This window comes from Wyeomyia smithii, chromosome 3 (genome assembly GCF_029784165.1).
Source record: "Wyeomyia smithii strain HCP4-BCI-WySm-NY-G18 chromosome 3, ASM2978416v1, whole genome shotgun sequence".
NCBI lineage: Eukaryota > Metazoa > Arthropoda > Insecta > Diptera > Culicidae > Wyeomyia > Wyeomyia smithii.
Window position 1 is genome coordinate 173,566,798 of NC_073696.1, and position 12,474 is coordinate 173,579,271.

At 38.1% G+C, this 12,474-nt stretch overlaps 1 protein-coding gene across 10 annotated transcripts in view; it reads right to left on the bottom strand.

Moving 5' to 3' along the window:
* Nucleotides 1-12,474, bottom strand: part of LOC129727213 (uncharacterized) — a 37,089-nt gene that overhangs the window by 18,115 nt on the left and 6,500 nt on the right. The window lies entirely within an intron of this gene.

A 12,474-nucleotide genomic window follows, 5' to 3' on the forward strand; every position in this document is an offset into this window, starting at 1 on the left:
GCATGCTGAATCACTACTGTGTGTTGTTGATATAAACTGTTAGTATGTAGTTGAAATTCACTTTCTAGCTACAGAAGCACATATTTACAACGAGTATGCAGTATTTGCAGGTACACGAGGCCAAATGAGGTTGTTTTTTTTGTATAAGATAAGCGAGTTCGAAATTAATCGATGTGCTACTATGGGGTTAGAATAATGCCTTACAAATTAATTGCAGTCTATCAATAGGAGAGTAATATATAACGCGATACTGAAGAATACACGTTGTGTTACCACGTGAATAATTGTAGCTGCATAAAGCATATTGTTCTTATGTTCGTAGCATTGCATAATAGTAGGTACAGTCAAACCTGTTTTTGTGCGCGGGATAGGGACCGCACAAAAAAAATCGCATAAAAAAATCATTTGAAACTTCACGTGCAGCTACAAAACAATATTTTCACAGCATTATTGAAAAAAAACTTTTTTTATGCGGTGGATAGGGACCCCATAAAAAAAATTTTCAGTTAAAAATAACTCGAAAGTTGTTGATTCTGATTTAGAATACCTATGAGAACAATTTTGAAACATCGGATTGATAAACGAAACGTTTTTAAACATTCTAATCCTTTCAACCGCTTTCCTTCGTAGGCAACCAATTCGTGACTTTTCCTCCGTAAAACTGGCTCAAATAGTAATTTTTGGACGCAACAAAAACTAAATGGCTGTCGGAAGTGTTTTTCATATGCCGCACAAAAAAAAAATTCGCACGAAAACGGTCGCACAAAAAACAATCGCATAAAAAAAGTAGCACAAAATAAATTTCGCACAAAAAAAAGTCGCACAAAAACAGGTTTGACTGTATATTCATTTTTGCACGAAACCTATCCTCTACGATAACAATAATCTGATACCGTATTATAATTTTAATTTGTAGTGCTGCAGCCAGCAATACAACAGTTTGATTAGATCGGTAAAACATAAACTATTGTGGTCTGAAAATTGGTTGGTAAATCAAAACTTTATTTTTTATACCAAGTTAAAACAATAAGTTTGTCGTCACTTTAAAACAACTTCTTCTTTTTGTTAACGAGAATATTGTTTTAGTTTGTATAAAAAAAACATAACGCAATTTAGTATTCGCTAATGATTGATATCGAGTGATTACGACTTGCGGTTGATAATTTCTAATCCTTACTGTAGAAATGATCGCGTTTCTGGTTTTCAAACCCGAAATTCGAACCCGGCCTGTACCTGTCGGCTTCAGGTTCGAAAGTTTTTGAAAGTGTTGGAGCCGGGTTCGGGTTCAGTGAAAAAAACTCGGGTTCGGATCAGGCTTAGGGTTGAAAACCCTCAACCCGACTATATAAAATAAGCATAATTATAAGATAATGATACCTTATATCATGTAACTGTAAAAATCTCTAACATTTTAATACTATTCGAGGTTCAAAGCTAAGGGCAGGCTCAAATTGGTATGAAAAAACAATTTCGGGTTCGGGTTTCACAAAAATAAAATTTTCGATTCGGTTCGGGTTGGTTCGAAAAAAAAGTTTCGGGTTCGGGTCGGGTTCCCATCCCTACTTCACTGTACGGTGTTATAGATTCCACTATAACAAAATCAAGAAAAGAAAACGGTTAGCTCCAAAGATCCATTTTTTCACCATGGAAATAAAAAATTTAAAGAATAGCAAACAAAAAGCTCACAGAACAAACAAAAGATTTTAAGACCTAGAAAATTTAGATAAATATTTGAACATTTTAACGAATTGGATACTAAAACACTTTAGCATATGAGAATTACAACACAAGGGTAGAAAATAACTTTGCATCTGACCCTAAACTGTTTTTTAATTTTGCAAACGTTAAAATGAAGTCCAATAACTTCCAATCTCGCATACAATATGAAGATTTAGCCTGTACTGACTCAAAGCTAATCGGCAACAAGTTTGCGAATTTTTCACAAACCGTATATAAAAATAAAACTAAAATCAGGGACTTTGAGTACTTCTTGCACCTATATGAACAAGTAAATAAGGTATCTGTTAAACAAATAACTGTTGAATAAATTCTCGCAATACTTAAAAATTTGAATGCTAAAAAAGGTCCAGAGCCCGATGAAATTCCAACCTCACTCATGAAAAATTTAGCTCTAGCTTTCGTGAAACATTTGTTTTGGCTTTTCAACTTATCCCTTTAGTCCGTGCAATTTTCATCAGTCTGGAAAAAATCATTTCTTATACTGATTTTTGAGTTAGGTAAAAGATAAAAAATTACCGTGGCATCGCAATAATTTCAATTATCCCCGAGCTTTTTGAAGCTATCGTAAACCAAAAAATATTTAGTCAGGTCAAGAATGGCATAACGCGCAGTTTCATTTTATTTGTTAATGATGTTACCCTTGTGCTGAATCGTTTCAAAGTATTGATATATGCTGATGACATAAAATTGTACATTAGGGTGTCCCAAAATTGCACAAGTCTGGGGCTCACTCTCCAGATGATAGAAAATGGTGTTACGAACAAACTTTTGTTCGGCGGCAGCTCTAGAAAATGATGTTTTCAACTGGCCCCGATGACTTTTTTGAAAAAATCGGTTTTTCTTATGTTAAATCCAAAAAACATGTCCAGTTATTCAATTTTCTATGAAACCTAATCCTTTTATATTTTTTACAGGTTGCTTAGGGTCCAAACTGTAAGGGGAAAATTCGATTCGGATTGATTATCGTCAATTTATTTTCCTAAAAAAATTTCTATCGTTTGGAAAAGAGATTTTTCAAGTATACTTTGACATTCAATCAATAAAAGTGGGTATTAAACCTAATGCTCTCACCAACTGAATACCATTAAAAGTTGGGAAATTTTATGGGGAAGGATATTGCCAAAGACTACATGGCTCTGAAAAAACTTTATTTTAAGTTATTCGTGATTTACTGTGAAATAAAAAGTAGAATTTTAATGTTTTTCTGCAATAATCAAGGTCGAGTAAAAAAAAAATGAATAAATATTATCAAGTTTACTAAAGGAGAGGAAATGTATGTAATTTAACGAGGATGAGAAAAATGAACAAGGACAGAAAGCGCGACTTAAAATTTAAAAAAAAATCTTATTCAGATGGGACTCGAACCCGCAATCTCCAGTGACTTCGGAACGGTGCCGGGTCTGCAGACTGCACTTGTGGTATCTTCCGGAGGTCAATGTTAGCCTGGTATTTTTCGATAGAAATGTTAATGATGACTCGAAGAGGAGGGTGGTCCAAAACTTGAAATGGTGAGCAGTGAAAACGAAAACTCATGAGTGAAAAAAATTTCGTCTGTAAAAAACTTAGTGGACTCACAGAGAAGTCACTAAAGTTTTTTCGATAGACTGCGGCTTGATATCAAGTTTTTTTATTCAGGAAGATTCCAAGGCCTGGATAGCAAGAAATTATCATCTTGATGCCAAATCGAGATGTTGAGGCTTAACAGTTACCCTGCCTTTTGAGTAACAGGAGAATTAGTTGAAATTATAATACTATATGATACGGCAAATGAACATTTTAGTATTGGAAAACATCAAAATGTAACTTATTATTCCACAGTAAATCACGAATAACTCAAAATCAAGCTATTTTAGAGCCATATAGTCTTTGGCAATGTTCTTCCCAATAAAACTTCCCAACTTTTAATGGTATTCAGTTGGTGAGAGCATTAGGTTTAATACCCACTTTTATTGATTGAATGTCAAAGTATACTTAAAAAATCTCTTTTTCAAACGATAGATTTTTTTTAAGAAAATAATTTGACGATAATCAATCCGAAACGAATTTTTCCCTTATATTTTGGACCCTAAGGAACCTGTAAAAAATTTAAAAGGATTAGGTTTCATGGAAAATTGAATAACTGGACATGTTTTTTGGGTTTAACATAAGAAAAACCGATTTTTTCAAAAAAATCATCGGGGCCAGTTGAAAACATCATTTTCTAGAGCTGCCGCCGAACAAAAGTTTGTTCGTAACACCATTTTCTATCATCTGGAGGGTGAGCCCCAGACTTGTGCAATTTTGGGACACCCTATTGTACATGGAAATAAGAGTCAAATCAGTTACCCAACAATTCCAACGAGAGGTTGACTTTTTCTACTTTATTGGTGCAAAAAAATCTTCTTGATCTCAGCATTAAAAAATGCAATATTATTATAAAAAATGCAAAAAATATCCTAATCATTCAAATGGCACTCTCGGACATTAAACTGTAGAAAGGTGTCATCAAATTAGAGATTTAAAAGTGATTATAGATTCTGAGTTAACACTCATTGATCACTACAATACGATCATCGATAAAACCAACAGTATGCTAAGTTTTTTGGCAAACTATATTACGACGGTTCACAGAGTTCGCCAAGGGCTGCAGTTTTAGTGAACAAAGCAGTAAAATGCTATCCTGTGACAGAATTTGTAAAACGAGATATTGTAGCGGTTATGGTTCAAGTGCGAACCACCAGGAGGAATACTGAGGTAATTGTTGCTTCGGCTTATTTTCCAGGTGAAATAAATGAGGCGCCACCTCCTGAGATTGCTTCGTTTGTCAAATTTTGCAGAGACAATAATAGGGCATTCATTCTGTGCCGAACACGCATCAGCATCGGGCTTTACAGCTAAGTATCGAATTCTCTCCGGAGAAGACTGAGATAGTAGTTTTTTCTAGGAAGCATGAGCCTGCTCAGCTCCAGCCACAATTAATGGGTAAAACGATTTCTCAGGTTTTGGTACACAAGTATCTTGGTGTCTGGTTCGACTCTAAAGGCACCTGGGCTTGTCACATTAGGTATCTGATGAAAAAAAGCCAACAAAGAGTTAATTTCCTTCGTACAATAACCGGATCATGGTGGGGAGCACACCCGGGAGACCTTATAAGGCTTTACCAAACAACCATATTGTCGGTAATTGAGTACGGGTGTTTCTGCTTCCGCTCCGCAGCAAACACACATTTGATCAAACTGGAGCGAATACAATATCGTTGTTTGCGTATCGCCTTAGGTTGCATGCAATCGACCCATCCGATGAGTTTGGAGGTCTTAGCTGGAGTTCTACCACTGAAAAACCGCTTCTGGAGCCTGTCTTCTCGTATTCTTATCAAATGTGAGGTCTTGAACCGTCCTGTGATTGAAAATTTTGAAAGGTTAATCGAACTTAATTCTCAAACCCGTTTTATGACATTGTATTTCAATCACATGTCACAAAATATTAACCCTTCTCCGAATATTCCAAATCGTGTCAACTTATTGAATACTTCTGATTCTACTGTGTTTTTCGATACATCCATGATAGAAGAAACTCGTGGAATCCCGGATCATTTACGCGTGCAGCAGATCCCCAAAATTTTTTCCAATAAATATCGAAACATCAACTGCGACAATATGTTCTACACTGACGGATCACTTATCGATGGGTCCACTGGCTTCGGTATCTTCAATAACAATTTAACCGTCTCCCATAAGCTCGATAATCCTGCTTCTGTTTACGTCGCAGAATTAGCTGCAATTCAGTACACCCTAGGGATCATCGAAAAAATGCCCACGGACCATTATTTTATCTTTACGGATAGTCTCAGTTCCATTGAGGCTCTCCGATCGATGAAAGATGTTAAGCACTCTCCGTATTTCCTGGGGAAAATACGGGAACATCTGAGTGCTTTATCCGAAAAATCTTTTCAGATTACCTTAGTGTGGGTCCCTTCTCACTGCTCGATACCGGGCAATGAGAAAGCGGACTCTTTGGCTAAGGTGGGCGCTACAAACGGTGAAATTTATGAAAGACCAATTGCTTTTAATGAATTTTTCGCATTTGTACGTCAGAATACGATCATCAGTTGGCAAAATTCTTGGACCAGAGGGGAACTGGGAAGGAGGTTACATTCCATTATACCCAAGGTATCGACGAACCCGTGGTTCAAGGGGTTGGATGTAGGTCGAGATTTCATTTGCGTGATGTCTCGGCTTATGTCCAATCACTATAGATTTGATGCGCATCTCCGTCGTATTGGGCTCGGAGAGAGCGGTATCTGTGCCTGTGGTGAAGGTTATCACGACATAGAGCACGTTGTTTGTTCATGCCCTGTCCACCGTGACGCCAGGTCTAAATTAGTAGCTTCCCTTCAGGCCGGAGGTAGACGGCCAGCTGTTCCTGTTCGTGATGTCTTGGCGAGCCGTGACATACCCTACATGACCCTTATATACATTTTCTCAAAATCCATCCATGCCCCAGTCTAGTCCGGTTCCCCTCCGTCTACACCCAACAAAACGACAAGAACACGTTTGAACCTTAAGCAGAGGTTTTGGAATCAACAACTGCATAGTCTGAGATGCTAACGCTCACCATACAGTTTGGGGAAGCAAGAGCGTTAATGGTCGTGGTGAGTGCCTATTGGAATTTCTCTCGTCGAATAATATAGATATTTGCAATTAAGGTAACAAACCAACATTGACACACGCTATCAGAGGTGAAGTTTTGGATCTGACGCTATGCAGTCCAGAAATTTCTGAAAAATTGCTAAGGCTTCGTACACGAATTACGTAATGCTAAAAATCTAGATTTCAAACCCCCGCCCCCCTATGTAAGGATAGGTAACATTCGAAATGACTCCCCCCCCCCTAAAATTACTCCGGCATTTTCAATTTCGAGCAAACATCACAGTTACGTAACTGTCTGTACTACCCCCCCCCCCTCCCCCCTACGTAGCAATAAGTAACGCAGTATCAACCCCCCCCCTTCCCCTATTCATGCGTTACGTAATTTGTGTGCGACGCCTAATTGGCATGTGTCGGATGAAACCTCACTATCTGATCACAAGCATATTTTGTTTGAATGGATTGGTGGGAAACCATCATCTGTTACTTACAAAGCAAAGCAAAGCCTTGGTGCTACATTCTGATTCGGAACTTGACCTTCTGTTTACTATACACAGACTTCGCAGCCAACTGTTAAGTGTACAGGACAATTGCGGGGCTAGCGCTACGATCCTACTGACACTAACAGTCTCTCCCGAGTCAAGACTCGAACATACGACGACTGGCTTGTTAGGCCAGCATCGTACCTCGAGACCAGCTGGGGAGGCTTACTCCGTTACTTACAGAGATCCTAAAAAACCATGCTTGCAAAAAGAAAAATCACTTCTGAGTTGGGAGGTTCGTCTATCACGGTAAGGGCAACGAAAGGATGTCCGCAAGGAGGTGTTTTTTCACCACTTATGTGGTCTTTGGTGGTGGACGATCTTCTCAAAAGCTTAAAAGCAAAAGGTTTCGAAGTTGTGGGCTTTGCAGATGACATTGTCATCTTGGTAAGAGGAAAGTTCGACAACATAGTTTCGAAAAGAATACTGGAGGCTCTGAAGTATACCTAGTCTTGGTGTATAAAGGAGGGTCTCAGCATTAATCCGACAAAAGCTGTAACAATCGTACCTTTCACTAGAAAGAGGAAGTTCAATCTAAAAACTCTCAATCTTGGAGGAGTAGAAATTCCATTCAGTGAACAGGTTAAATACTTAGAAGTTATCCTTGATGCCAAGCTAAACTGGAATGCACATCTTGACTATGCAATCAACAAGGCGGTCAGTGCATTATGGTTGTGCTCCAAAACCGTTGGAAGAAAGTGGGGCTTGAGACCGAAAATGGTGATGTGGATATTCACATCTATTATACATTCAAAACTGACCTACGCTGCGTTATTGTGGTGGCCAAAAACCAAAGAGTCCACCGCTAGAATAAAGCTAGACAAAGTTCAACGACTTGCGTGCATTGCTATAACAGGAGCAATGAAAAGCACCCCGTCAAAAGCTCTTGATGCAATTCTTCATCTGCTGCCGTTGTATGAATACGTGCAACTAGAAGCAGAAAAGAGTGCCAAAAGAACAAAAACTATCTTGTCAGGTGATCTTGTGGGTCACCTGACTATACTGAACTTTTTTAAAAGAGGGCCAGTGGTGAATATGAATGGAAACTATACCTCAGGACAATCATGATATTCCCTACAAGGTATGCGAAACGTCGCGTACAGACTGTGAAGTCGGAGTTCCTGATGTCCGTCCCGGTTCAACGATATTTTTCACAGATGGCTCAAAAATAGGTACAAAAACTGGTGCAGGAATCTTCGGACCTGGAATTAATGTTTCAGTGGCAATAAGACACTGGCCAACAGTGTTTCAAGCAGAGATTTTTGCAATCCTTGAATGTGCGAATGTGTGTCTGACTAGAAAATACAAACATGCAAATATTTGTATTTTCTTTGACAGTCAAGCAGCCCTGAAAGCACTTGATGCTTATAAATGTACATCCAAGATTGCCTGGGAATGTATCCTCACATTGCGACAGCTATGTCATGTATTGGGTTCCAGGACATTGTGGCATTGGTGGAAATGAAAAGGCAAACGAACTTTCAAAACGAGGATCTAACTCACAGTTTATCGGCCCAGAACCTTTCTGCGCATATCAAACTGTGCAGTGAAAATGGAGCTCAAACGCTGAGAGGAACAAAAGGTGACCAATTGGTTGGATGTCAAAAAGTGTTCCCAATCTAAAAGATTTATAACACCAAACGAGAATCAATCGCAAAAGCTCCTAGAGCTCAACAAAAGAGCGCTTTGTACATACGTCGGCCTAGTAACGGGGCACTGTGCGAATAGATATCATTTAAAGAATATTGGCCGGGTTCAGGATGATATCTGTCGCTTTTGTAATATGGAAAGCGAGACATCGGAACATTTGCTGTGCAGTTGTGGTGATTTATTCAAACGCAGGTCAAGGTTTCTTGGCAGTGGCTGTTTACAGCCCAAAGAGATTTGGTCTTTGAATCCTGGGAAGGTGATTGGCTTCATAAGTGGCCATCCATATACCACGTGAACAGATTTTTAACGATTTTGACCACCCCCCGTCCCTCTCCGTGGACAACTGCCCATATAAACACCACGTGGTATGTGGATGGCCCCTAAACCATATTTTACCTGACTGGGAGTGTATCGATGCAGGTACCTGATCACTCAACAATAGTGGTCATTGTATGTTGCAAGGGGACACATATAGCAATTGACTGAGATATATTACCAAAGTTCATATCAATGGACAACGTAATTCTAATTCCCTAACAAAAAAAACCTAAATTAATCCACCTAGCGGTCAGATACAGCCTTTCTCATTCAAACTTTTATTTGTAAAAATAGATTTACATGAACGCTTCAATCAAATAAATGTATATTCACTTTTAAGGTTCTAAAATATTGATGTTGTAATCTATACATATAAAAATGCAATCCGGTCTGTCTGTCTGATCCAAATAGGCTCGAAAACTACCGAACCGATCGACGTGAAAATTTGTATGTAGGGCTTTTGGAGCCGATGAAGGTTCCTTTGAAAGTTTGAAACCCCTCCCTCTTCTGGAAGGGAGTCCCATACAAATGAAACATAAATATCTGCGCAACTCAAGAACAAACCAAGCAAATGAAACCGAATTTGGCATGTGGATGTTTTAAGGGGTAACAAATATGTCCATAATGGTTCCACACCCTTTCCTTTTCTGGAAGGGAGGGGTTCCATACAAATGAAACACAAATTTCTGCACATCTCGAGAGCTAACCAACTAAATGGAACCATATTTGGCAGGTAACAAATTTGTTCCATAATCGACTTCAGGCAACATTTTTGATTGTAAGATGGCAACTTCCGGTTTCTAGAAAACAACCAAAATGGCCGATTTCCACCCAATATAATAATATCCGGTTCTAGAATGATACTCAGGAGCTAAAATCGATCGGAATCGTCTTCAAATGTCATTATGAAATCCAAAATGGCGACTTCCGGTTTCGGAAAAACGGTGGCAAACGAGCAAATACCACCCAATATGGGTATTCCCGGAACCGTAATGATGCACTGGGGCCACAAATCGACTTCAGACAACATTTCAAATTGTAAGATGGCAACTTCCGGTTTCTGGAAATCGGTCTGAAATGGACGATTCCCATTAAATCTGAGTATCTCCGGAACCAGAAAGATGGACAGAAGCTGAAAATTAATTAAAGACACAATCTTGAATATTAAGATGGTGACTTCCGGTGTCTGGCAAACAGCCGGAAATGACCAAATACCATTCAATATAAATGTTTTCGGAACCAGAATTACGCCCAGATAACAGAAATTGATTTCTCAGGCAATTTTAAAGTCCAATATGACGACTTTCGGTTTCTGAAAAACAGCCCAAAGTGACCAAATACCACCCAATACTAGTATCTCCGGAGCCAGAATGTTGCGAGAAGCTAAAAATTGACCTCAGACACCATTATGAATTGTAGGATGGCAACTTCTGGTTTCTGCAAAATAGCCAAAAATGGCCGATTTCCGTCTAACATGAGTATCTCCGGATAGAATGATACACAGCAGCTGAAATCGATCACTGTTTCTGGGAAACAGACGAAAATGTTCGAATAACATCCAAATGGGTGTTTCTTCAACCAGAATGACGCTCAGATGCCAGAAATTATCTTAAATACCATTTTGAAATTCATTCAGATGGCGACTTCCGGTTTGTGAAAAATAGTCTGAAATAACCAAATACCATTCAATACGAGTATCTCTGGAACCAGAATGATGCATGTAGCTAACAATTGACCTCAGGCACAATTTTAAATTGCTAAATTGCAACTTCTAGGAAACAGTCGAAAATGACCGAATAATGCTCAATATGGATATTTCCGTAATCGAGATGATGCATAGAAACCAAACATTGACCTTGGACACCATTTTGAATTTAAAGATGACCACTTTTAGTTTCTGGAAAACAATCAAAATAACTAAATACCTCCCCATATGGGTATTTCCGGTGTTAGATTGAAGCCAGAAAATCTGCTGAAAATGACCGAATACCACCCAATATAAATATATTCAGAAAGAATGCGATGTACAGAAGCCAAAAGTCGAGGATGTTGTCATTTCGATAAAACCAATCATTTTAAACGATTTGTTATTTGACTTTGATCATATCTTATGGCCGATTCGTCGTGCATTTGCAGATTTTAAATACATCGCAAGGAATTAATGAATTTAAAACGTTCAATTAGTACGATACCACATTTGAATTATGTTGAGGCCACATATATCGATCAAAGCAGGTATAGTTTTAAGTAGTTATTGAATTTCTTTTCTTTCCATAACTTTTGAGCCACATATCAAATTGTTATGAAGTTTGTTATTTGTAAGTTTGAGAGATGACTCGTTCGTATAACACTAGTTATGTTCAAATGAGTCATGCAATCTTTGAGATAATAGACTTTTGTTGTTTTACTAACAATTTAATACATAACGGTTGCTTAAGCTCGATTATAATCAAATGAAATGGGAACGTATAGGGCACTGGCCCTAACTGGCCCGCTCATCTGATAATAATATTGATCAAATCGGTTGTGTAGTTTCTGAGATAATGAAGTTTCGTGATTTTCACATTTCGGTACATTACAGACGAAATTACAGTCCGATTACAGTAAAATTCAATAGGGTATTATGAGGCAGCTTTTTAATTTTACACTAATTTTGTGGAAATCGGGTCAGCCATCTCTGAGAAAAGTGAAGAGTCCAAGTAGTCTTCGGAATATGTTCCTTTTCATAGCTGGATTTCACATTTTTGAACATAACAGGCAGAGTAATGGTCCGATTGCAAAACAAATCAATAGGGTCTTCTGGGACAACTAGACCTTCTATTTGACACTAATTTTATGAAAATCGGTCCAGCCATCTCTGAGAAACATGAGTGAGATTAAACAGTCTTCAGAACACGTTTTTTTCCATAACTTTTGAACCACAAGTTCAAACTTTATAAAATTCAAAAGTTAAGGGTTTTTCAGGTAGCCCGTTCAATTGAAACCAATTTTGTTCAAATCGTTTGTATAGTTTTCGGGATAATGATGTTTCATGATTTTTACATTTTGATACATAACCTCTAAACTAAAAATCCGATTACAATAAAGTTCAATAGAGTCTTATGGGACAACAAGACCTTTTATTTGCAATTAATTTCATGAAAATCGGTCCAGCCATCTCTGAGAAAAATGAGTGCGAATAAAAATCTGCACATACACACACACACACACACACACACACACACACACACACATACAGAAAATGCTCAGCTCGTCGAGCTGAGTCGAGTGATATATGCCATTCGGCCATTTGGAGCACTTTTATATCTTCGGTTTTGCAAGTGATTGCTATACCTTTCTAGGAGAAAGGCAAAAATGCTAAGTTCTATGAAAAGGTTTTGTTACTATTTTGAGAACCCCTACACTATAAAAGCTCTCTTTGTTGTACATGTTAGATCTATTTTAGAATACAGTTTTTGTTATTTGCACTAATGAAATTAGCTTGTAACTCATTTCATCTTCTTTCTCATGAATCGCGTTACATGCTTATTAGTATAGAAACACTTGGAAAAAGAAGAGACATCGCTTTGGTCACCCTTGTTAACGATTTAGTCTCGTAA